The 27,924-nt window shown below is 39.4% G+C and overlaps 1 pseudogene; it reads left to right on the forward strand.

Moving 5' to 3' along the window:
- LOC122349084 lies at positions 1-27,924 on the forward strand (annotated as a pseudogene).

Below are 27,924 nucleotides of genomic sequence, written 5' to 3' on the forward strand. Positions count from 1 at the left end.
CAGCAATTGCGCATGCGCGTCGGCGGGCTCTAGAGGAGGCTCGTGTTGTCTCTCCGCAGGAATGACGAGCCTCGCTCCCGTCGACAGGCACGCGCCGAAAGGCAGACTGAAAATATTCATTTGGTGGAAATAAAGAGGATGCGATCGATCACTTCCGAACAATCACAGGAGGACGCCGCCAAACTGGACGTTGTGGAGACAAAAGAAGATTTCTAAAGGACCTGTTCTCTGCCACTTCAAACCTGACGTCTCCTGTATAAGTGTAGCAACATTTTCAGTGGCAAAGCATTTTTCTAGATGTGATGTCTGTCGTGTTTGTCAACAACCTGCGTGTGAAAATGGGCATTTGGATACGCTTTGAAGAAAACGACTGATGTTACGTCGAAAAAACGCTTAAAATGTGACCGTTCCAGTGAGCCTCGATTCCTTTACTTTTTGTCGGATTTGAGAAGGCGTCCACTGGGAATCAGGGCAGTGCATGTGTCTCGTTTTGGAGAGAGGAGGGAGTGCGCGCGCTGGAGCTGTCCGTTCAGAACCACACACACACACACACACACACACACACACACACACACACACACACACACATCTGCCACCAGCGGTGCACCACAAGCCATCAGCCTCGCACCTCCTCCGGACCTCATGGTGCGGAGCCCAAATTCATGACAACCTCTGCATTCATTTAAACGTCTTGATTCTCTCTTTTTCTCTTGATATCTGGAGGCGATCCTTTCTTCACCTGACAAGAACATCCAGCGCTCATGCAGCGCTTTCCTGCAGCTGAGCTGCCTTTGCGCACCTGTTTTTCTGCGTCCAGTCAGTTCACGCTCTTTTTTCCGTTGCCTGACAATTACGCGCATGCATCCTCCGGGTCTTTCAGCGTTGTAATGCCTGGCCCGGGCTCGAGACATGCCTAAGCGACGAGATGGGCCAGGGCGACGAGAAAGACCGTGTTGTGATTAACGTGGGAGGGATTCGACACCAGACCTACCGCAGCACCTTGCGCACTCTCCCCGGCACTCGTTTAGCCTGGCTCGCCGAGCCCGATGCCCACAGTCACTTCGACTATGACGCCCAGATCGACGAGTTCTTCTTTGATCGCCACCCTGGAGTTTTCGCACACATTCTCAATTATTACAGGACTGGCAAGTTGCATTGCCCCGCCGATGTCTGTGGCCCTCTTTATGAAGAAGAGCTGGCCTTCTGGGGGATCGACGAGACAGACGTGGAACCCTGCTGCTGGATGACGTACCGGCAGCACCGGGAGGCCGAGGAGGCTCTGGACAGTTTCGGTGGAGGGCCAGCTGAAATGGGCAACGATGAGATGGACACGGAAGGTCTGGCTGATCCAGGGGACGGAGACGAGGAACTCGAGATGACTAAACGCCTGGCCCTCGGCGACTCACCTGACGCAAAAGGTGCAGGGTTGTGGCAACGCTGGCAGCGTCGTGTTTGGGCGCTCTTTGAAGATCCGTATTCCTCTAAATATGCAAGGGTGAGTAATGAACGAGTTTTAAAGCGGCAGCCCCGCTGTTCACTGACGGTAAGCACGTGTTGCACTGGATGTGAATAAAGTCTACTTCAGCTAGCAGATTTAAAAATATATTCATATGCAATCGATGCAGATAAAGTAAGCAAAAAAAAAAAAAAAAAAAAAAAAAAAAAACATATAGTGAACAACTGTCAAGACACAAAAGAGAAAATGTGCCGTTAAAAGACTAAGATTCTTTGAAAAGATGTTTTGTCTAAATAAAGTAATCTTTACAAGGAGCCATTTTGTCAAGTGACCAAAAGAATGTTAACAATGATTATATATATATATATATATATATATATATATATATATATATATATATATATATATATATCTTCTTTTTTATAGGAAATGGTATAAACCATTTTTAAGATGCATGAAATCTACTGAAATATATAGCATGAAACAGATATTTTGATATGTATTTTAATATTGTTTTAAAGGACCTCTCCTTTTTTTATTATTTTCAATTATTATTATTTCATTATTTTCATCTTTATTTGACTCACGAAAAAAACTCATGTTTTTGAAAAGCTGATCACAATATACCGTTGCTTTTTGAAGAAGAAAAAGCAACTAGTTGTCTATATATTTGACTGCGTGTTTGATGAAATTATAAGTCTTGCATTGCCCGTAGCGTTGTTAGTGATACATCAAACTGAAGCAACTAAACTGGGTCACCCTGGGGAAAACATGTGCAGTCATTCCAGGCGTCTTGCATGTAGCATTGATCGACAGCTCCTCTGACTGCAATACTGCTGTGCCACGCTCCGTGAGCTCCATTCCCTGCCGCGGGTGTGCTCGTGCACAAATTAATCACTCCGGGAGAACATTAAAGAGAATGCATCACAAAGCAAAGGCTTTTCTTTCTTTATTTGCCCATGCTGCTTTGAGATAAGACACACAAGGTCGATAACATCTCATTGCTCAGGAGGTCTGAGTGACAGCACTTGAGATGCTGGATGCGTTAAGCATTTTCCCGTCCTGACAGACTTTTACGGTGGGTATTAGCTTTTGTAACGTGTACGGTAATTGTTGAATTCTGAAACAGTAAAGCAAGGCTCTGGCAGTGCCAAGGTCTTGCTTTCGATTCACAGGGAATGCCAGAACTGATAAAATGCGTCTACCATCAGTGTTAGTTTAGATAAAAGCGTCAGTCAGATGGGGTCAAGAGGATTTTATGCATTCTGTATGTCAATTACAAGGCCAGTCTGGTTTGGACAATTATGAGATTGCCCTGTTTGTTTTACGCCTATTTAATAGAAGTAAAATGGACCAGGACCACTGCCAAGATCTGGGTATTGCACCCTAGGCTACTAAACACTGATAAATGAGTCGAGGAATGTCGATGTACAGTTAGAAGTATAATGGATTTATGGCAGAAATCAATGAATCAAATAAACTTTTTCTGTGATTAGAACACATTGAACTTCTCAAAGCAGACGGGTGTGTTCAAGTGTGCCTTTACTACGAAAATATACATCTTTTGACCATACAGTACCAGCAGATTTTATTGTCATTTAATAGTAACAAAAAATATTTACAAAGCGTTGTTTTATTTGCTATTTAAAGACGGCACGCTTTGACATTTTGTCAAATGTCGCTTCGTTTGGATGATGAAAAAACGAAGCACCAAATTAAATTTAATTGGATATTAATGCTTTGCTTATTATAAAATGGCATTTTGACACGACTTGTATATTGATTAATAACGCGTTGAAGTGTTTGTGAAGAGCTCTGAATCAGTTCTGAGCGAGTCAGCCTTATGGCATTTTCAGTGATCAGTGAATCAGCTATTCAGCACATCTGAATTAATCAAAAAAAAAAATGAGTCATACATCTGAATGAACTGCAGGCTTTACACAACACACAATGGACATGCCTCAGACAATCTTTATGTTTATTGTTACTGCATATGTGTGGGAGCATGAGATTGAGAGACAAAGACAGATCAGAAGAGTGAAAGAGAGACAGAGTTGTTATCCTGTTGTCATCTGGCAGATGTTTGTGCTGGTTCCCAAAGGCACCTGATATTTTCATGTCCTTGGCAGGCAAGATGCTGCTTTTTACAGTGTATGTCTTGGGAATAAGTTGTCATGGCAACGCTTTCGGAGCTCTAATGAAACTGATGAAAGCTGGTCTTCCTCATGAGATGTCAGAAAACGCGGCAAACTTCTCTTGAGGCTTTCGGATGATGATTTGTCTGTGTACATGTTTGCCCCTGTGTCAGACAGTTTATTTTGTAAATCCATCATTTAGTATGAAGTTTTGTTTATGCAGCGACAAAATGCAGGCCAATAAATGAATAAAGCACTGGAATGAAGTAAAAATCTTCAAGCTTGTTAGAGAAAGTGAGAGCTGACTGGGTACACAAAACGTGCCACGCACTCACACGGCAATCAGATATATTATACAAATAATAAAGGCAATTTGCTTAAAATATGGCTCATACTCATGTGTCTTCCAAGAGCCCGCTATGCGATATTCCCATAATGTCCCATTCTCCCAGGAGGACATCTAGGCCATTACATGCTCCAGTGGGCCTTGCCCTGTACAACAACAGTAAAAGTGTTGGTAATTAATGCACTGGTCGATATGTGAATGCACCTGCTGGCTCATTCCTGGATGAGGATATTGGCATGTTTCCCAGACTTCCTTTTTCCTCCCAGGCTCTCCCAATGGAAGCCTCACCAATGTGGGATGTGGGAATGGTAGCTGCTAGGGCTTTATAGTTATCTCGTCACATGCATGTCTTGTGAGAAACAATGCAATTCTTTCTATTTCCCACATGGTTAACAACAACATTTTTAACAAAGAACAATTTGGTCAGCTATTAAAGCACAATTTAAGGAACAATGTATTTATTTACCAGATACTTTTATTCAAATGTGACTTGTAAAAAAAGGGTAAAATACAAAAAGAAGTGGTAATTTTGAAATGTGATTAGATGAAAAAGACTAGTTCTATTACGGTATGCAGCATTTGCTTTGGTAAAAGATGAATTGATTTCGGTCAATGGGTTTGTAAAAATACATATCCAGTTAAAAGATTACAGTGGGATGTTAAAGTATCAATGACATCCACAGCGTTTACAGTAAACAGTGGTATTTGATTTCAATATAAAATACTGTGGAAACAACAAAATCTGGTCAATAAAACAATGAAACGGAAGCAGCAACATATACATCTAATTATAGGCTAGTGGAAAATCAAAAAAGGTGAGGACTCAATTTACTCGATTTAACTTCATATTGAAGTACAGAGTAGTTAGGGCCACCTATATACTATATATATATATATATATATATATATATATATATATATATATATATATATATATATATATAATAGCCCTTGGTTCTATAATACTATATTGGAAAAGTCTGTCAGTTTTCATTTTGTTGCTACATAAATCATTTGAAATCAAGTATGCAGAAGACAACTCTATTTTGTCTTCTGCTAGTCATGCAGTTATATGTGTATACACTGTGCACTTGCTTGAAAAGCCGTGGTAGGTGAGAAAATAAAAACCAAATCAAAGCATTCTGTATATTTTTCATCTTCAGCCATGGTCTGGCTGTGATGAGTTTGTTGTCACAGCAAGATCACCTCCAACTCTTGTTTCTGTACCTGCAGAGAGGGAGGATTCTCACATTATCACCTTCACCTCAGCAGACTCCCTCCAGCCATAACCCTGATACTCTCACAAAAACAAAGCAGAAAGCACTAAATCGCTCGCTCCACAACAGGACTGTCCTACATGCCCTTTGGCAGATCTCAAAACAGCCTAATTAGAAACAAATCAGGCTTTCAGGTGGCTTGTTTATGCTATTGTTTAAAAGGGTAATGTTGACTGGCTTTAACGGTATGACACTGATCTTGAGAAATTTAGGTATTATGTAAAAAGTATGTAGGGGGTGATAGGGTTTGGAAATGGTGAGGGGCAGACTTTCATTTTAAACCTGATTAGCTTGAACAGCATGAAATCTGGAAGATGCTCATCAAATTTATTTGGTTGCCATAGAGACATTAGAAGGGGGTTTATGAATCATTTAGGAAAGAAAACCCACAGAAAAACTGATGATAACATCTGTTATCAAGACTTTCAGTAATTATAATTCTTATCAAAAACTCATGACTCTTCAATTATGTCAAACATTTGAAAATTTTCTCTCCTCTTTTGAAAAGCAAAACAAGAAAATCTGTTCATATTTTTAAGAACATTAATCCACATAAGGACAAAAAGCAATCTTATACTTCACAGAACGGCTATTTGAAAAAATATATATAATAATTTGGATAAGAACAATCGAATATAATGCGCATAAACTATGCTATATCATGTCTGAGGTAAATGAACTCTGAAATGTCTTAAACATGAAATTTTTTCCTGTTTATGAGAAAAGTATTTTCTTAGAATTTATAAAAAAATATTTCATCCACATAGGTAAAAGTAAACAGGCACAAAGAATAAAGTATTTCAGATGTACAATACTTTTGAAAAGTTAGGGTCGTCTGATTTTTCTTAAATTAATTTAATGAAATTAATACTTTTAATCAGCAAGGATGCATTAAATTGATCAAAAGTTAAAGATTTCTCTTTAAAATAAAATATGAATAATTATTATTTAAATGATTTACAAAGGATCATGTGACACTGACAATGTAACACACTACAATAAGTTTTAAACCCCTTAAATAATCATCACATTGTGCCCAATAATGCATTCAAAATATTGTGATGTTTGTCATATTAAGTTAAGGACACCAGATAACACTCTGGCTACATGTGCTGGATGTTTGAGGACTTGGGGTACCAGAGTTTCAGAAGTATTCAGGTATAACAAGTCTGTGTGTGATTTGTTGTTGTTTTATGCTGAGTCATTAAGCTTGGATTTAAATGGAAAGGGACTTAATTGATGCCTGGTCCAGCTTTTAAACTGAAAATGTCCAATTAAACAAAATATCTTTGCACAAAGTGTCCTTCACAGGACAAAAACTCCTTAAAAACATGCTGGGATCTGTTTTGATTGTAATGCCTATTGTCATTATGTTATGCTGAATGATTTTTTAAAAAAAACGTATTTGTTATCAGATTTATTACCAGAATCATGAAAACGCTGATTTTAACAATTGCCTCACTGCGTTGTTCTTAAGGTGGATAAAAAATAAGATGGATAAATGCTGAAATATCTGGAGACAGATTAAGACACTGGGGACATATGGTAGCACAGCATTATTGGTACATACGCATAACTGGGTTTATGTAATATATGTTTTTATGTAATATAAGTCAGCATGAAAAATTGAAACAGGACTAGAAGAGGTTTCCCAATCCCTGGGTTCATTTTTATTTAATGGAAGACTTTTCTATCTGCCTTGTGGCCACAGGCACATTTCTTTCATTCTTTCTTTCTATCTCCTTAGTATTTATTCCCCTCTCTCTCTCCCCCTTAGTGAGTCATTTGTTTACAAGCTCATTTTCATTATGGTAAAAGGTTCTTCTCTGTATTCCAAAACACTGGACACTGAATGCCATGAAATAGTTATGGGGCAATAATAAGACAGTGATAAGACACGCCTACATGTTTTGATATGTCTTACACTTCTCTCATCTGAACTGGCAGAAGATCCTTGGAGTACAGCTGATTCTTGCTATGTAAATGCAGAACAGAAGTCAGCCCCAGAGGAAGCCTACAGTGATTAACATTAATTAGATTTCAGTAGCTGAGTAGAGCCCAGACCCCTTAATTACCGGAGAGATAGGGTGGAGTACCTTGACACAGCGTGCCGGATAACCTCCGGCGTGTTCTACTGAAAACGATCTGCTGAGAAAGAGACAGAGTAAGGTATTTCTTATCATGCAGAACATTTAAAAAAAGAATTACAAGGCGCCATTTACTGTAATGTACACACTCCTGTCCCATTCCTCCTAATTTTTAGGACACCCTGTGACTACCGCCCTCCCACCCCTCTCCCCAGTTCTGTCTACGAGCTGTAAGTAGAGCAGGACACCCTTTTTAAAAGCTGCAGGGCAGCGGCTCTAGAGACCCAGCAACTGTGAATAGCCTTGATACCATGGGCCACGGAAATTGGGTGTTAGACACTCAAACTGGGGCACCCAAATGCAAAGAGCTCTGGATTTATGGTGGATTTTGCTCAAGGCAGGTGGAGCTGTATTTAAACTCTAGAGGATTTGGTTTCTGTACTTTTAAACGGTTTTAAAAGCATATTTTATTGAAAAATAAAAACGTCTTGCTCTCCTTTATAAGGAATGTAACTATATACAATCAAATGACTAATAATACGATGTACTGATGCAACCTACCTGGTCTCATGGCATAAACATACCTTGGTGCTATTAAATAAGTACCAGTAAGTGCATAGCACTGCAGTTTCAAAAGAAATGAACACTGGTAAAACTCTCACAACTTTTAATTTCTTCTTCACTCAAAATGTACAGAGTTTTGATTAATAAAGTGTCATTTTCACACACTTACTTAAAGAATATCATGTTATGACTTCAAAACAATATTAACATCCACATTAAGTATTATATTTGGGAATAAGAAAATAAATCTTGTTAAAACAACCTGTTAAAACCCGTGTTAATTTAAAATCTAGCCTTTGAATTCATGGTATATTTAAAGTCCTGTTTTATCCTGAAGGAGATCCCAGAATAGAACAAGACATTAAGCAGAGCTTAAAACAAAGCACACAGTGAGAGCTTGGGGTATAAAGTGCTGCAGGAGGGGCTGGAGAAGAGGCCTCGCTGCGAGAGATGTGGCAGCGGATCTGCGAAGACAAAGGAAGATAGCTGATACCTTTCATTTTAATGCACACTCGATTAGTCAGACCACTGTCTGTTGTTCTGAGTTTCGACCTTTGTTCCTGTGATTGTGGTAAGCAATGAGTTCACATGATGCCCAAATAGTGCAACAGGGCTAATTCATCCGTTTGAATACATAAAAAAGAAAAGAATCAATATCACAGGTAAACAGTTGTGCTGACAAAGCCATTCAACAGTGCATGAACTAGTCATTCAGATTCAGCCACCTGTCAGCCTCACAGAAATTGATGTTCTAATGGCCATTCAGGGGTGGCTTATTATGCATTTAGCCGATAGGCTTTTTGTGTAAACAAGAGAAGATAGCTGATACCTTTCCTTTTTAATGGACTTTATGGTATGCTGACTCTTTTGCTTCCTTTGCAGATTAGTCAGACCACTGGCTCACTTTATTGAGGCAGGGCAGTCTGTTTTCACTAATAAGCAAGGTTATATGATTCTCAACCAAAACAATACAGCAGAAGTAATTCATCTGTTTGAACATAGAGGAGAGATAAAATCATTGTCACAGGTAAACAGGACGAAGCCACTGGACATTGACATTCAGACTAAACCAAATTACGCTAAAACGTATTTTATTAGCATGCATATTACTACATAGAAGATGTTTTGTTTTTTTACTGGCACATAGTCTTGTTCTCTTCATAGTCTCTTCAACTAAATGTTGAAGAGATCAGGCAGAGGCCCTTGTTCCTTATAAGAAAATTAGATTAATAGGGAAATCGTCATGAACATATACCATTTGCTGAGATGGACTGTGTTTTTTATCATGGAGTTAACGCTTGTGCATGTGGATAAATGGCTACTCGCTACTCCGCACAGCTTCCAAGACGGCGAGTGAGTGTTGTGTCTTTGTGTTTGTGGAGACATGGCTCAATGACAGCGCTCCGGACTGTGCATTCAGCTTCAGCCCGCCAACGTGCTACCGGGCAGACAGAGCGCTCGTCCGAGGGGAAGACTACGCGGCGGGGACTCTGTGTTTACATCAGTGATGCCTGGTGCCGTAATGCGGTTGTGGTCTGTAAACACTGCTCTCCATTGGTGGAGCTTTATGATCATCAAGTGCGTCGCCATTCTACCTGCCGAGGAATTTAGTGCCATATTGTTGGTGGCAGTCTACATCCCTCCTGGCTCCAGCAACAACAGGAGTGAGGCACTGAACGAACTCTATCAGCTCATCAGCGAGCAGAACACAGCCCACCCTGATGCCTTTCTCATCCTGGCTGGGGATTTCAACCACGCAAACCCCAAGAGCGTGCTTCCACAACTCCATGGTCACATCAACTTTCCCACAAGAGGTACCAACACTTTAGACAATGTTTACACTGCTCGTAGAGGAGCCTACAAAGCCCTCTCCTCCCCACCTTGGAGCCTCAGACCACACCACTGTTATGCTAATGCCAGCATACAGGCCACTGATTAAAGTGGCCAAACCAGCTACAAAGCAGGTACGTGTGTGGCCTGTGGGATCTACAGAGGCACTCCAGGACTGCTTCTCCACCACAGACTGGAGTGTCTTCAAGCAAGCAGCCACCTACAACAACATCACTGACCTCCAGGAGTACACGGAGACCGTCACGTCCCTACATGAGGAAGTGCATGGATGATGTCACTGTCACCAGAACCATCACCATACGGGCCAATCAGAAACCTTGGCTAACAGGAGATGTCAAAAGGGCCAGGAACACTGCCTTCAGAGCTGGGGACGAGGTGGGCCTAAGGACTGCCAGGGCCAACTTGTCTCGGGCATCAGACTGGCCAAGAGACAGTACTCCAGGAGGATTGCAGACTGTTTCAGTGACAGCAGAGACAGCAGGAACCTGTGGCGAGAATCCAAACCATCACAGACTACAAGCCCTCTCCACGGACCTGTGATAGCTCCACCTCTCTGCTGAACCATCTGAACAACTTCTTCGCCCGCTTTGAGGCAGACAACAACACTCCAGCACAGAAGCTACCACCTTCTCTTGGTGACCAGGTGTTGATACTGTCCCCTGATAGTGTGAGGCGCTGTCTCAGAGGGACAAATGCTCGCAAAGCCCCAGGCCCGGATAACATCCCTGGTCGTGTTCTGAGAGACTGTGCTGCTGAGCTTCACAGATGTCCTCACGGACATCTTCAACATCTCACTGAGCCAGGCTGTTGTCCCCACGTGCCTTAAATCCACCACAATCATCCCGGTACCGAAAAAAAGTCATCTCCCTCCTGTTACAATGACTTCCCGCCCGCCGCACTCACTCCCATCCTCATGAAGTGCTTTGAGCGGCTAGTCATGCACCACATCAAGTCTGTCCTCCCCCCTGCCCTGGACCCCTACCAGTTTGCATATCGGTCTAACCGATCAACAGAAGATGCCGTCTCCACTGCCCTCCACTCAGCACTCACCCACCTGGAAACCAAAGACTCACATGTCAGAATGCTGTTCATCGACTTCAGTTCAGCATTCAACACCATAATCCCGCAGCAACTCATCCATAAACTGGGCCAGCTGGGGCTCAACTCCTCCCTGTGCAACTGGCTGCTGGACTTCCTGACAGGGAGACCTCAGGCAGTTCGGGCTGGCAGCAACTCCTCCAGCTCCATCATCATGAACACAGGGGCCCCCAAGGATGTGTGTGCTGAGCCCCCTTCTTTTTTCACTCTGCTGACCCATGACTGTACTCCATCATCCAGCTCTAACCTCTTCATCAAGTTTGCGGATGACACGACTGTGGTGGGTCTTATCAACAACAACAATGAGACACCCTACAGGAGTGAAGTGAGCAGGCTGGCCATGTGGTGCAAAGATAACAATCTCCACCTGAATGTGGAGAAGACAAAGGAGATTGTTGTGACTTCAGGAGAGCGACACCCAGCATGCTCCGCTGATCATCGACGGTGCTGTAGTGGAGAGGGTGAACAGCACCAAGTTCCTGGGTGTGCACATATCTGAAGACCTATCATGGAGTCACAACACCGCATCACTGGCCAAAAAAGCCCATCAGCGCCTGTACTTTCTCCGTAAACTGAAAAGAGCAAAAGCCCCACCCCCCATCATGCAGAACTTCTACAGAGGCACCATCGAGAGCATCCTGTCCAGCTGCATCACGGTGTGGTGCACGGAGCCTGCACCGTGTCCTGCCAGAACACACTGCAGCGCATCGTGAGAGCTGCTGAGAAAATCATTGGTGTCTCTCTCCCCTCTCTTGGACATTTTCAACGTTCGTCTCACACACGAAAAAGCCACCAGGATAGCAGGAGACCCCACCCACCCATCCCACTGCCTCTTCAACCTGCTGCCGTCGGGGAAGAGACTGCGGAGTCTCCGAGCCAGAACCAGCAGGCTCAGGGACAGTTTCATCCACCAGGCGGTCAGGAGACTCAACTCCCTACCTGTTCTGCCTTCACTCACCTCTACCTCTGGCCCCCTGCCTCCAGGCCTCAGACCTCAGACTGTGATCCCGCCCCACATAAACTCATAATCTCAGGGTCTACACTTTTGCACCTCAACGCACTACCTCACTTTAACTTAATTTAATTTTCCAACAAGTGCCTTGTCTGTATGTTTAATGTCTGTCTGTTTAATGTTGCACTATTTATATTTTAGATATTTTAGATATTTTACCATTATTTTATTATACTTTAGTTTTTTTTTTTATTCTTTTTATCTTTATTCTTTTATTCTGCATGATTGCAAGGTCAGAAGGGAAGGAATTTCATCTGTGCTGTATGTTGTACATAGAGCATATTTGATAATAAAGTTGACTTGACTTGACTTGACTTGATAAATGCATGCTATTTCTTTATTTAAAAAGTCAGTGTGTTGTTATTTGTGTTGATAGGGATTGCCCCATTAATAATCATTTGGACAATGCTGTCATTTGAGATTTAACGGTGACAATGCAAAGAGATACAAAGCTGATGAACGATGCTTTTGTAAAGCTTCCCACCGAGCTTGTCACTGCTATTAAAGTTTGTCACGTTTATTTACTGTGTCATCAATGGCACCAAACACAAAACAATGTAAAAAACCCCAAATAATATTCTAAACTAAAAATGTGCATTTTTGTAATTTTAAGTTATTTATGTTTTTAAAACATGCAAAATTGAGAGATATGAAGATGCCCTTGCTTACCAAATATATTGCATCATTTTTATTTTCTATAACAAATAACATGCATGCATCAAAATTAGAAACAGTGACAGGTTTTTAGGCCATGCTTTTGAATCCTGCTTCTGTTTGCATGCTTTTTAAAAAAACAAAACACATTTGCATTTTTTTCTTGTGGATCAATATTCACAGCATTTTAAAAGAGTATGTCGAATAGGCCACTTTACACTGTTATTACAAGTTGGCTTTGCTGAATCTGTAGATCTACCAAAATTTCTTGTTTCATTCCTTAGTATGAAAGGAAGCCAAATAATATTTTGTTAAAAGCCATTTAAATAGGTAGTCCCACCCCAAATTCACACTGTTAGGCGGAGCCAGTGTTCTTCTGTAATGCCCAGCAGGCCACTCAAACAAACAGATTGGTGCACAAATTTCATACATATCATACAGTAAAGCTCCTTTTATATTAAGAGCTGTTACACTGATAGCCATGAAAATAAGCACACACAGGAAACCCAACACACCAGACCAAATAGTGTTGGTAGTTGGTGTTTTAGGGTGACCAGTGTTATAGAGGAAGCCAAGGGAGAGGCTGTGTTTACATTCGGAGAGCAGAGTGTTGTTTTGGGTGTTGTTTGTCACTAAGTGCTGTAAAAATGACAGTGAGGTTTGTGATGGAATGAGTTTAAATATACTGCTGTCAGTTTGTACAGCTACAACAGGCTTCTTGACTATAATCAGCTTGAAGTTCATTATTAGATGATTACGCTAACATAAGTAGGCCTAACTGTGGTTAATATCAGTGGTGTGTTTTACTGAATACACAATAATGAATTGCTACCTCTCACTCCTTCAAGAATGGCCAGCAGCACCGTCTTTCCCATTAATCTCCCATCGTTGGAGAGAGCCACTTATTTGTGCTTTGAGTCGAGAACTTCACTGCACGCTAATGGCATAACATACAGCAGTGTGTAATGTACATTTAACATCCCTCCTTTCTGTACACGTCATCTCCACTGACAAGCGGAGCTGGGCAATCTGAGGCATGAGTGAAATATATTTATGAATTACTGCAAGCTAATGGAATTGTGTTGTGTGGATGCTAGCATACCTACACAGGAAGTTTGTGGTGATGTGGTCAGCAGCCTTTATGCCTCTGCTTTTTCTGCACTTGCCTGTGAGTCTTGTATTTGTATTTTCTGTTAAAATCTTTAACATACATAATTTATAGAAGACTTACACACATAGCACGGTTGAGCATATTTTGAAATGGCTGTCCTTGGTTAAACCTGCTAATGCACTGTTAACTGACAGACATGTGCTCTGGATTTGGCATTAACACAAACCTGTCAGTAAGGACCTGTGCATTAAAAATAATGGCTTCCTAGAGGAAAGAGTTTTAAAGTTTGTTGGTGCCTCTCTAAGCCATGAAGATACCATAAATACCATAAAGATATATTTTGTACATACTTGACCTCTAGAATGAACTAGTGTTGTCAGAATCTACTACTGCAGGGTTTAAATATTTATTTAAATATCAGATTAAATATCTATTTATTTTATCAATTTAATTTAAAGATTTAAGTTCATTTATATCCAAAATAGTAGTAAAAATTAACATCAAAATATGGGCAAACTTTTCAAAGATGGTACTTTTTTCTGGTTTCATTACTGCATCTATTTTTTTTGAACAAACTGGCTGAGTGAAAAATTGATTCAGTGATTGTTTTTTTTTATGAAGGCAGTCACTGTGTCTGAAATTACACACACTCTGCACAAGCATTTTTTAAATATGTAATTCTAAAATATATGTTTTATTTCACCATGTCACGCGTGGACTCCCTTTTGTTGTTGTTTTTGTCGTGTGCCATGTGTTCTGTGTGACCTACTTTAGTTAATTGTCTTAGCGTCTTCACCTGTGTCTCATTTATTAAGTATTTACGTTGTATATTTAAGTCCTGTGTGTTTGAGTTCACCTTGGTCCGATCATCGAGGTTTATACGTGTGGTTTATGTTCTACCTATCTGCCTCCCTATTTACCTGTATATTATTATTTTGTACGTTTGAAGAGGAGTAAAACTGTTTAGGTTTATTTATTCTCGCCGAGTGCTCCTTCACAATAAACCACACCGTGACACAACACAAGTTCTGTGTTATCTGGGTACTTTTTGATTACTATTTTATAAAAACTGTAGATTTTGATTTTTGCATACTTTTGCATGCCTTCTATAGTAGGGAAGTATGTGATTTCAGATGCAGCTAGTCACTACCAATTTAATTCATGAATTAATCTAAAAACAATCATTTAAATGAATGAATCACAGATATACTAAGAAAGACTATCACTGATGCCACTTACTGGTGTAACTTACAGAAAGAAGTACTCTCTGTGATGTTGGTGTCCGATACTCACTTCTGAAACTTTGCTAACTGAAGCAGAATATACATTGAATATTTAAATAATAATATTAAGAATAGCTAGAATAGTTGCAGTTAGGTGCTCCAATGACAGTATAAATGTGTATATAAAACGTAAACATATTTAACACATGAAACATAAAAACGCATGAAAATGGCCGTAAAAATTATGCCAAAGGGTCCTGACCAAGCAAAAATATGTGATCACTTTAGAGTAAGAACGTGCTGCCTTTAAAATTAATGCAGATGGTCATAAACTGGAAGGAATTAATCAGGACTCCCCAACTGTCTTTTCTGTCGAGCCCCAGTGGGACATTATTATTGTCCAAAATGAAAGCACTGGAGTGCCAGCACTCACAGCCATATAAGAAAAGCCCAAAACCCAGGCCCTCCCTACAGACGAAAAACACATGAATCCACAAATACAGACGCAGTCCCAAATGTGGGTGCACTGTGTTAGGCAGTGTTTGGTTACATAAGAGAACGTGACAAGCTTTCATCTCCAGGAAGAGAGGTACAACCAGAGAATGAGAGTAAGAGGTGATGTAAGGGAGAAGGGGAGGATTTTGTGCTATTTCTGAGACAATTGAATGAGCCTCTTCCCTTCTTTATTTCCTTCTGTCTCTCCTGTTTGCAATCTCTTAATTTTGAGATACAATGCAGCAGAAATGCTTTGGCAAAGAGGTCACTTAGGACTTTTCAACTAGTCATTTACTCACATCATCTCTGTCTGCAAAAACGCTGGATGTTTTACTTTAACAATGTGATATGAACTTTCGTATTTATTATAGCAATAAAATAACAGCTCGTTTCATGTGGGCTGAGTGTTTTGTCACTGCAGAAAACTCTGCCATTTGCCTGAATCCAACAAACATGTAACCCCGTGAAACCTTAAGAAGGTCATATTTTATTTAAAAAGAAATGTATTAATGCACTGTGCGGTATACTGAGTGTTCAGCATTTTAATCAGACCACAATACGCTCGCAAACAATGTTGTGTGTTTTGTTGAGGTAGATCTACTGACCAAGAGAGAGTTTCAGGTAACTACTCGTAAATCTTTTGATGACAGTAAGCGGGGTAACATGATTCTAAACCCAAACAGTCCAGCAGGGGTAATTCGTCTCTTTGAATAGAAAGAGAAAAGAATCAATATCGTAGCCAAACAATTGTGCTGACAAAGCCATTGAGCATGGACGTTGCATGAACTAGTCACTCGGTTTCAGCCACCTGTCAGCCTCGTTGAAATGGATTTGCAGATGCTTTAATGGCAATTGTGCTTATGAATTTTAACTGATTTGATTCAGCCCAGTTCTACCATTTAGAACTTAAAATAATTGGTCTCTATATTAATCAAAATTAAAACGTAGCTTTAATAGCTATATTTTCAACAGCCAGTCAGTTAGTTAAGCAATCCTTCAGGAATCATTCTAATATGCTCAATAAATATGTCTTATTATTTATAATGCTGAAAACAGGTGTACTTCTTAATATTATTTTATGGAAAGAAGTTTTTTGGTTTTTTTTTCACAAACACCCAGATGTTAAAAAGATTCAAAAACTCAAGGAATGTGTCCTTGGCCTCAGGTCAGTCAGAGGTCACCATCTGCCAGTTTTTGCTTTCCCTGATATTTGTCTGCACTGCACTGAACGGTTACACCTAGCTCGATGCTGAGATCTTTATGCTGCCCTACAGTGTTACTGCACTGAGTTTCACCTCTGAGACCGGAAGTGTTGCTCAAGCATGAGGTTTTGGTGAAAGACTTCATGCGTGGGACTTGCTGTAGGAGGCTTTGCACAAGGCCACGTCATGCGAACCATTCTGCTCACCTGTAAAGAAATGTAAGGACAAGTTAACAGGCGGAGATCTCATTGTGCTTTAAATTTCTCTAATTTTTCATGTGCTATACGAACATACAAAACGAATTAAGTAAGAGGAGGCTTGAGGATACATTCTTGCAATCATTTTACTAGTAAATATCAAGTTCACATTGTTAAATATATTTGATTTTATGATTCAGAATTTTGGGGGGCATTTTGGATATGCAATATGTTATGTGATACGTTATTGAATGTAAAAATGGCATGTCATTTGTGTAATGTATTGACCCGGTTTTTGTTCTTGTGTCACTGATGGTAACTGATGCTGAACCGATTGATTGGCTCAAGTGATATATTTTGTATGCTCAATTCCCAATCCTTTCATAAAACAGTTATGGCGCAACATCTGTTTAGCTGAAGAACTACTGAAAGATTAATAAAACGATACATTTTTGATATTTTTGCTATTTTCACTGCAATTTATATCATTAAACTCTAAAGAGAAGTAAACAAGTCAGAAGATGTGCAAAAAAAAAAAAAAAAGATCCAGATCCTGTGAGATGCAGGCAGAGTTGATTATGCTGTTTATGCTTTAAAGCATCTCTAAGAGTCCTTAGCTCTTGAAATCACTGCTTATATCATTCTAGCTTATCATCACCTGTTTTGTTTAGATTGTGTCTGATTGGTATACGGAAAATCACACTGTTGGAGTAGGTACTTTTTATGGTTAACCTTATTAACAATTAACACAGAGAATGGGTCATAAATACCATTAAACATTAAAATGCACCTTTGATTTAAAAGGTAATCTGTATATTATTATATGAACAGAAACTGACAATGATATCAAAATGACAATAGAAGCGCTGCTCTACTGGGTATGAATTGTTTATTCAGTTGCTATACTATTAGCTTGTGTTTTTCCAGTACTGTTTGTTTATTCTGTATTTGTTCAGATTGCTTTACGGGCTACACACAGATCCTTACACCATTGTTTAAAAATCTGAGGTTGGCATATTTTATAATACTGTATTCTATAAGGATGCATGAAATCAAGCAAAAGTTATTCTAAAGAAATGTATAATGCCTCAAAAGATGCTTGTTTAAGCCTGCCTCTTTGGGAAGGATGCAAACGTAAGGCTTTTTAAATGAACAGTGTGTTTTTCCCTTCTCATTTGTTTCCCCTGTTCTCTCTCTCCTGCAGTGGGTGGCATTTGCCTCGCTGTTCTTCATACTGGTTTCCATAACCACATTCTGCCTGAGAGACACACGAGGCCTTCAACCCCATCATTAACCAAGACATATTTCAACCCTGAAGACAACAGCTCCAGGTTTCATTTGGAGACAGAGACGGTGGTCTACCTGACCTACATCGAGGGAGTGTGTGTGGTGTGGTTCACCTTTGAGTTTCTCATGCGCGTCACCTTCTGTCCAGACAAAAAGAAGTTCATCAAAAACACCCTAAACATCATAGACTTTGTGGCCATCCTGCCATTTTACCTGGAGGTGGGCCTGAGCGGCCTGTCTTCGTCCGAAGCAAAGGACGTTCTGGGTTTCCTCAGAGTGGTGCGATTCGTCCGTATCCTCCGAATCTTCAAGCTGACGCGACACTTTGTTGGCCTGCGCGTACTGGGACACACTCTCCGCGCCAGCACCAACGAGTTCCTCCTGCTCATCATCTTTCTGGCGCTCGGAGTGCTCATCTTCGCCACCATGATCTACTACGCCGAGCGAATCGGGGCCAATCCCAATGACCCGCGTGCCAGCGAGCACACCCATTTCAAAAACATCCCCATTGGCTTCTGGTGGGCTGTCGTGACTATGACCACACTGGGCTACGGAGACATGTATCCTCAGACTTGGTCAGGCATGTTGGTGGGCGCACTGTGTGCTCTGGCGGGTGTGTTAACCATCGCCATGCCTGTGCCTGTCATCGTCAATAATTTTGGGATGTACTACTCTCTAGCCATGGCTAAGCAGAAGCTACCAAAGAAAAAGAACAAGCATATTCCCCGTGCGCCCCAGCTGGGCTCACCCAATTACTGCAAGTCTGCCATGAACTCACCCCATCACAGCCCACAAAGTGACCACTGCGCTCGCTGCCCAAGAGGAGATTTTAGAAATGAACAGAGCAGGTAGGAGGCTTGTTTAAGTAACGTCCTTCTGCATTAATGTCACAGAATCTGAAATGAGATTTAACTCACCTTTTCTTCCTTCCAACCTCGCAGTCTTTCGAGACCTGCCTGAGATCACACATGTAACCTGTTTTCAAAATCCTCATTTGGGAATCATTCAAATGCAGCTCAACCATCTGGAGACATTATAAAATCCCATCGCGCTGCATTCTTAACAAAGATGCGCGTAGAGAAACAAACACACGTCTTCACCATGGTTGCATAACGACTAATACCCCATGCAACATTTTGCATATCTATATGTTTTTCCATCAGACTCCTGTGAGGATCAATTATATCCACTCAGACAAACAGGAGCACAGTCCTTCAACAGCTTGCTTTTGTTTTTGTCTATCAGCTCAGCTTAATTACATTCTACTTATATGTCAATAAACAGTGACTCTGGGTCTGGACAAATATTTTTCTTTTAAATATATATATATATATATATATATATATATATATATATATATATATATATGTGTGTGTATATATATATATATATATATATATATATATATATATATATATATATATATATATATATATATATGTATATAATGTTTATATTTTAAACATTTTTATGCACTTAATGCACATATCTGTGTTTGTTGTTTACGTTTATATCTTTTAGAGGAGAGCTGAATGTGGATTTATTTTATTTTATTTGAATTATTTGGTAATATCACTTTTTAGAATATAAACTATATATATTTCTTAAAACTATATTTAAAAAGTCCTTTTAATCCAATTAATCAAAAAATCATCAAATTAATCAAATATAAAATGTATTATTAGTTGTAGCCTTAAGGTGATCAACCATCCCAATAAAATTATGGTCACAAAAGAAGCAAAAATTACATAAAAAGATTTTATGCAACATTATGTGCATAGAAAAAACATAAAATGTAAACATCTCCTTTCATGAAAAAATGTTTGTCCACAGTTTTAAACACACCTATGCATTTAGGCTGTTGCATGAGCTTCTGATTTACTTGAGAGGGCAATCAGAACTACCAGCTAAAATCTGAGGTGTACCGTTTTAAATAGCATTTGTTGTAGCTGCAGAAGAGGTGTGATTTTCAAATATACTGTGTTCTGAACCACACAATCATAATCAGTATTTATCATTTGTCATGTTAGTTTGAGTTTAGTTTTATGGTAAAATTAAAAGTGGAAAAGCAGTGAATTTGTGTCAGCCAGACACACTCAGAGGTGGATGTGAGGACACAGTAAGAGGGAAGACCAGCATAAATAAGATATTTTAACCCACTCCACTCTGTCCACGGCATTCTTAACACGAGTAAGTGGTGGTAAGTGCCTTCATTTGGAGCATTCATTTAGAGACTGGCTGTAAAAGAGAAGTGAGGAGATGAGCTTGTTATCTGTGTCTGAATTTCTCATTAATGTGTGAGACACTTTGTGAATCTGCCTGGAGGATCCCCAATAAATCTAAATCAAGCATTTTGATGCCAGGAAACAACCAAATATTAGGATTTCTTTGTTATGATGCCACTCTGAAACATAATCAATGATAATTAATTGCTTATAACGACATTTAATTTAGGTAACAGTTTAGTGAATTTAGTTTACTTTTACCAGACAAAAAAGTTAATAAATTAATAAATTAAATAAAATAACAAATATTAGGGTAATAGTTATTATTTTAAATAAAATAATACCTTGTTCAGCAATTAATCAAAAGCGACAGTTAAGACATTTATAATTTTACAAAAAGTAGTTAGTTAATATTCAAAACATTAGATAATCTTAATAACCTCTAACTTCTGAACAGAAGAGTATGTGTTGTTATGTAAATGTAATAAAAAAAAGTATCAAATCCTTCTTAAAGTTTTTGTGGACCCCCATTTGTATAACTCTAGATTAATCCAGTTTGAGTAGATGGCCAAACCGCGCTTTCCATTGATCATAAGACTGAGGATCACATCGCTGTTGTGTGAGTTTGTAACAAATACTAAAGTTTGAGAACTCACTCAAAGAATAATGATATTACAGCATTAGAGACAAGCTTAAGTGTTTCAGCTATTTACACAAGTTAGAAAAGGAGAGTCGTCGTATCTACTTGCATGCATCATTCTGTCCAGTAAAAACAAAGCTTTGTTATGAAGTGAAATGGGTATGTTTTCACACAATCTCTTTATTATTTCATTCTCTGTGTTTTACACTGCACTAGAGCCTGTTGCTATGGCAACGGTGTCCAAGCAACCGCACAATAGGAATCGCACTCTGCAATGAGCTGCAGTCATTCACTCGCCTTGCACGACTCCTGTGCTGTTCACACACACACACACACACACACACACACACACACACACGCAGTTAGATGGTCTGAGGATAAATGCAATATAAATCAATACTTGACCTATACTGTTAATTACTGCTCCGGTTTTTAGCAGAAAAAGTGGTCCATCTGATTCATTTGTAACGTTTAGATGAGACAGAAACACATAGCCCACTGGATAATGAATCCAGTAAAATTTTGGATTTATTGCTAGTTGAATTGAAAGTATAAAATAATAAACTACACCAAAAAAATTCATTCTTCCTGCCCTTTCTTCTCTCTCCTCTCTGTTCAGCGCAGCCTTTCTAAATCTCTCTTGTAAAAGAGTTTACAGATGGCACAAAGGCCTTGATTATCAGCTCCATCCATTTGACTTTGGGCAGAGAACCGTAAGAATCACCAGCACATAGAGCGAAAGCATCTGTTGATTTGGCCATGGTCGCAGAGAAACACAGCAAACACTCTCACTGCAGATCTGTGACACACACACACAGAAGAGAGAGAGAGAGAGAGAGAGAGAGTCACTGTTTGAGATGAGTCAACTCTCTGTCCTCTATAGACAGTGCCTATATCCGTCCCTGTCGTATAGTTATTTCTAATTTTGAGGTCTCGGGAGAAATACGAGTTGTGTAATTATCATTATGCTTTTGGCCCTATTTTTATTAAAAACGGTCCACTCACACTTAACACATCCGGCATAATGGTGTTTTATGAGCTCTCTGTAAATTGTGGTATTCGGAGATATGACAATATTTATATTTTATGTTATACATGATTAACATATAGGTTGGTTTGATATATTGTACAGCATATAAAGAACACCCTGGATATAAATAGTTGCTTGTAATTGGATTTAGGCACAACAGGGAAACAATATTTTAGGCTCAATCAGAATATTATTTTAATACGCTTATATTTTATTATTTTGTGTGTAATTCCCAAAAGCTGTGCGTATTTGTATTTTCAGTTTCAATATGTATTCAGATCTGTCCTATAATGATCACAACGAATACAAAATTAGCAGAACACAACAAAATTAGCATGACACAACACAAGCCACAACTCAATGAAATTAACACAACACATCTAAAATAACCCAACACAATGGAAACAAGCAGCAGCACAGCCAAAATAGCGCAGTTAGCTCAACACAATGTAAGCAACTTGCAACACAGTGAAATTAGCACAACAGCCATTGTGTCTTGTTTTATTGTGTTGTGCTAATTTCACTTTTCATTTAGTTGTGTTGCGACTTGCTTACATTGTGTTGCGCTAATTTTGCTATGCTGTGCTATTTTCACTGTGTTGTGGCTTGTTTAAATTGTGTTGTTCTAATTTCTCTGTGTTGTTGTTTCTTTCCGTTTTTTTTTGCTTATTTCGCTGAGTTGTGGCTTGTTTCCATTATGTTCCATTTTGTTGCTCGCAACAAAGCGTGATTAGCACTACATAATGGAAACAAACCAAAACACAGCAAAGTTAGCACGAGACAACAACTCAGCAAAAGTAGTCTTTTATGTTGTGTTGTGCACTTTTGGGCCACTGCAGTATACAGTTAAGGTTATTATATTTTTATGTACACCATGTCTTCATGAACATAAAGCGGTGCATAAGACCTTCGGTTGTCCTCAGTTTGAAAAGATGGATTTATTGAAAGTCGCTACATGACTTTTTTAAAGTTGAATTTTTTGTAGAATGTAGTTGTAACGTTCACTAATCCATAAACAACTGCACTCTGTACATTACAACATAAAACATTTACGGACTGCCATATTTACATTAGTATGTGCCCAATCTCTGAACCGATGCTTGAGGTTGTTTATCACTTCCTGCTGTTATTCATATCATAGGACTGTGCTGAGGAGAGTGCTGAAAGTGAGGGGGATGATGAAGAGAAAAAGAGATTTGAGGGTGTTCGGAGCAGAAATAGCAGTGAGGAAGTAGGGCAGGTGCAGCAGGGCCCCAGCAGATCTGTCCTTCACTAAAGACTCTACGCTGGGGCTCTACCTCTCATATGTAAATAATAATTACTGTCTGTGTGCTTAGAGTGAGTAGGTACTCATTCATACAGAATTAGAGCTGGATATTCCTGCTCGAGGAAATAACTTACAGATCATGTAGTCTGCAGCTAGAAGTCCAGCTGTAAGAAAGATACACTCTGAAATAGATCATTTTGATTTATATGATTCATTCACCGTGTTTTAGAAAAGAGACAGCATTGAATTGAGGATCATAATTAGATGAAGAGGATGAATTGAATGAACCTTTCTGCATTAACCGGCGGGAAAGCCTTTGAGATTTTAGTTATCACATTAAATAGTGCTACATTTGGTAGTATTTTACCATCATATTCCCATACATTTCACCGTTAAGTAAAATTATCCATGTGCCCAGACAACTCAAATGTGACTCATGACAGATGTCAAAACCACGGATAGCGGCTCCTACAGAATCGTAATCAGCATTCAGATACGGCTTTTCAATGAAGTCAATATTAAAGAGATTTATTGAAAAAGACTAACTGTAGAAACATTAAATATCAGTACTTTTGATCTTTTTATGTTAAAAAAAGGTATATCAAATTAATTTAAATTGGTTTGACTGCAGTGTAAAAGAGAAACAGAAACAACGGTAGAGAGAGTGAGAGGAATGCCTGTTTATCAAAACTATTCATAAAGATGAGTCATCTCATCCTTCCTCCCATCTCGTCCTAACCAGACTCTCCATCACAGAGGCTTGCATCACTTCACAACTTTTCCTGTGTGTGTGTGTGTGTGTGTTTAAATATCACTGTGCTGTTAGCTATAAACTGTAAATGTGCACACACACCACAAACCATAAATAAACACAAATCCACTCAATTACAAATACACGTTTCTGCTTTAGAAATTTTATTTTTCTCTATTCGGTTGCACTTACTGTAGTAGACTTGACAAATAATAAGACATGGCCTGAATCGTGTTTAGTCTTATGTTTTATGCTCTGGAAGAACATGACCTGAGGGCATTAAAATGTAGTTCACTAAAAAAATGTTTTGTTATCATTTAACCCTCATGTCATTCCAAACCTGTGCGATTTTCATGCTTGCCACTCTTTTCAGTGTAATAAAAGTTAAAAAAACCTGTCTGTATCCTTAAAGTGGTTCATATGACTATATTTTAAGTCTTTTGTGTGAGTAACAGACTCCTCAGTGCATTCCTAAGGAACTACGATTCCCAATTCTTGAACAAATTGCTCTTTTGCATCTGTCCAGTGAATGGGTTAATCCAGTTTTAGTTTGTTCATGCTTTGCTAGACTTATATAGACTAATATAGTGCACAAGTTGTACGGACACAATATTTTTGAAATATTTTTAAAAATACTGTAACTGCATGTAAAAGAACCACCATATATACAGTATGTACATATCTTCACAGAAGAAAGTCGCACAGATTTGAAACAAGATGAGGATGAGTAAATGGGGGCAGATATTCATTTTGCGTTGAGTGAGCTATCCTTTTAAGAAGGCATCGATATTTTATTGGCTCACAGTGTTGATATAAACCATAGTATATGTGTCTACATGTTGTATATAGACTTTAATTAAATGTAGCAATGTAATATTATCAACAGGACTCATGTCCCACTGAATAACCACAATGTTAAAGTCTGCTTTAGAGGTTGATAGATGCTCTTTTGTTGACAGTAATATGTTAGCAAGAACGTGCTTGAATCAGTGTTGGCGATACAATGGAAAATCCAGGTGGGAGATATGATAGTTCCCAGTGCTTTTTCCTCCGAGGAGCTCTGGCAGTGCTCTTACTTCTCACAGGTCTGATCGATGAGGTGTAAATCGAGTGAGCAGAAGCTTCTGGCTGCCAGAGAGCTCACAGGTGAACAGGCTGGTTGCCATGAGCTGTTTCTATATATTACGCAATGGCTTGGAGCTATAATTCAATGCTCCTCCTTCTTTCTTTGAAGCAAAACCAGAGCTGCACTCTGCTGTTTGGTCAAATGTAGTGCTGAGGTTTAGCATTGCTAAATTTATTCACATGCATATGTGGGTTAAAACGTGGGATAGATTTTCTTTTTTGCATTTTTATCAAAAACAACAGGATGAATTAAAGGGACAGTTCACCCAAAAATGACTCACCCTCATGTCAAATCCGTACAATCTTTGTTTATCCTCACAAATGAGGACATTTTTATCAAATCGGAGAACTTCGGAGAAGACAGCAATACAACTGACACATTCAAGGCCAAGAAAGGTAGTAAGGACATATTAAATATTCGATTTAACAGTGGTTCAATCCCATCTTTACTAAAGAAAATTTTTGTATGCAAAGAAAAAAATAAACAAGCAAAAAACGACAATTTTTTAAAAATTATATCATTGGGAATTAAACCTGTGACCTTGGTGTTGCTAGCAATATGCTCACAAGTTGTAAATAATAATCAGATAATACGCAAATTGCATATGAAAATAATAAGAACCCTCAAATTATTGGTATTTATTTATTTATGTGGCCTAACCAGTGAAAAAGCATGTGTAGTAAATTGAGTGGTTTTCAGACATTTTTTAATTTATTTTTGGAGTGTAGTTTTCCAGAAATATTTAGAAATATTTAGTAGTTAAAATATGGCCAGAACTACTAATAAAACCACATTTACATGTTAATATTACTTTTGCTGTTGAATGAGTATACTCAAGAACCCCAAAATAAATAAATGTATGCGTACATAACATACATTTACATCCACGTCACTAGAAGGGCTTCATTTTACCTTCTCTCGCCTATCTCTCTGCCCTGCGCAAGCCCTCTCTTTCATCAGTCTTGGTCTTTCATCATGGCTACATGTTCTTCTTACATGTGCTTGTGTGTTTGAAGATCCCAAAGTGAATGGTGAGGCAGCTAAAGCAGCGTTGGCCAATGAGGATTGTCCCCACATAGACCAAGCCATTTCTCCTGAGGACGGCCAGATCTTTAACCCAAGCGAGCCACGGGGGAGACACTCCGTGTTTCTCTGCTGAACGGCAGACGATCCACAAACACGGGCACCCGAGTGAGGAAGGGTATGTAACCACTGTGTGAGGCTATTGCCTGACACACACACACACACACACACACATTGAGATGTATACATCAGGTGCATTACACAGTAAAGAGACAGTCTGAACATACAGACAAGCAGAGCGCGCCCACAACAGACAGTTTATAACAATGCAGTTTAATAACTGCAGTTAAAGACCAAATTTGTACTTAAATGTGTAGCACAGCCATTTTAACTGGGCTGAAAAACTTTCACTTCCATTAGTTCTTTTATTATCTTTCAAACACTACCGTCAGCATTGTTCATATGTAAATAAACTGAGGCAGGGAGTATCAGATAAAGACCCTTCCCTGCACGATCAGATCCTTCCACAAGTTGCATTTCTCCAACCCTCTTCTCTTTTAACATATTGTAAATAAGTTTTTTCCACACCACGCTGCATTACGTCAAACTCATATTAACACACATACAGCTGCCTCCTGGGGCCAACCTTAATCTTCCCTTTTTTTCTGTTTTTCTTTGTTGTTTGTTTGTTTTTTACTCGTTTCTTCCACCACTGTACATGCCTGTGGTCTGTCTCTATGTTTGTACCTCCTTCCATCTTTCCCTCTCTCCCGTCTTCCTTATGCTACCCGATTGGCTCATAGCCGGAATGTTCTCAGGGAGGTCAGGGGCGGAGCCGGCCGGCCCAACGCATGGCACACAGGGTTACCCTCTGCTGCAGCTAGGCTGGGCGCACAGCCCAGAAGACGGCCATGCCAGGGTCACCACCTGAGATCCATGCCTGTTTCGCTGTCGTACCGCTCACAGCAGCCTTAGACAAATATAAGGCCCCTACACGCTATGTAGCTTCACAGGCTGTCAATTAACGTCAGCATATGTAGTGTTACAAAAACAAACACACGTTCATGTTATCTCACACCTGTTCTAGTTTGACCCCTGACCCGTTCGGTATGAATAGACTAAAGATGACCTTTCCACACATCAACGACATAAATTGTCAGTTTCTGATCACATTCAAAAAATTATCCTGCTATCATCCACCAATTTGTCATGTGATCATTTTCTAACCAATAGCGCTGTCTGTCTGTGTCTTATGACATGTTGCTCTGTGTGAGCATGCTCTGTTTGACTTCAGATCTTACCCACAGCCAAAAGCACCACAAGATGGTCAGCATCATCACCAAGCAGAACTACACACACTGTTCCCAACAAATATGTGTTTTTGTGATCTACTGTATGTGTATGTGTAAGTTTGAGTGTTTTGGGAGATGTGCGTGTTTGTGTGTGTGTGTGTGTGTGTGTGTGTATGTGTGTGTGTGCATGCAGTGCTTCAGAGTGCACTGTTCTTTTTTTCTGTAGCATTATGTTGTGCATGTGTTGGGGCAGTCCTGCGGCCTTGCTGCACAATCTGTCCTGATGCCTGTATGGTATTGGATGAGAAAGTGAAGACTCCGTTTTGCATAAAGGCAAAGAATATTATGGTGTAGATATGCTACTGACATACATGACATGCTCTTTCCTTTTGAGTCAAAAGTCCCAATAATAGTGAAATTTAATACCACCTTTATAAAGGTTTTCTGTTATGTTCTTTTAGAAATAATTAAACAGAGTCTCAGCTTTCAAATTGTGTCAGTTTTCCTATGAAATTCAAACTATTTCCCCCTGCCTCAGTTCAGACAGCAGCACATTAATGCATGTGAACTAAGAG

This window comes from Puntigrus tetrazona, chromosome 7 (genome assembly GCF_018831695.1).
Source record: "Puntigrus tetrazona isolate hp1 chromosome 7, ASM1883169v1, whole genome shotgun sequence".
NCBI classification, from domain to species: Eukaryota; Metazoa; Chordata; class Actinopteri; order Cypriniformes; family Cyprinidae; genus Puntigrus; species Puntigrus tetrazona.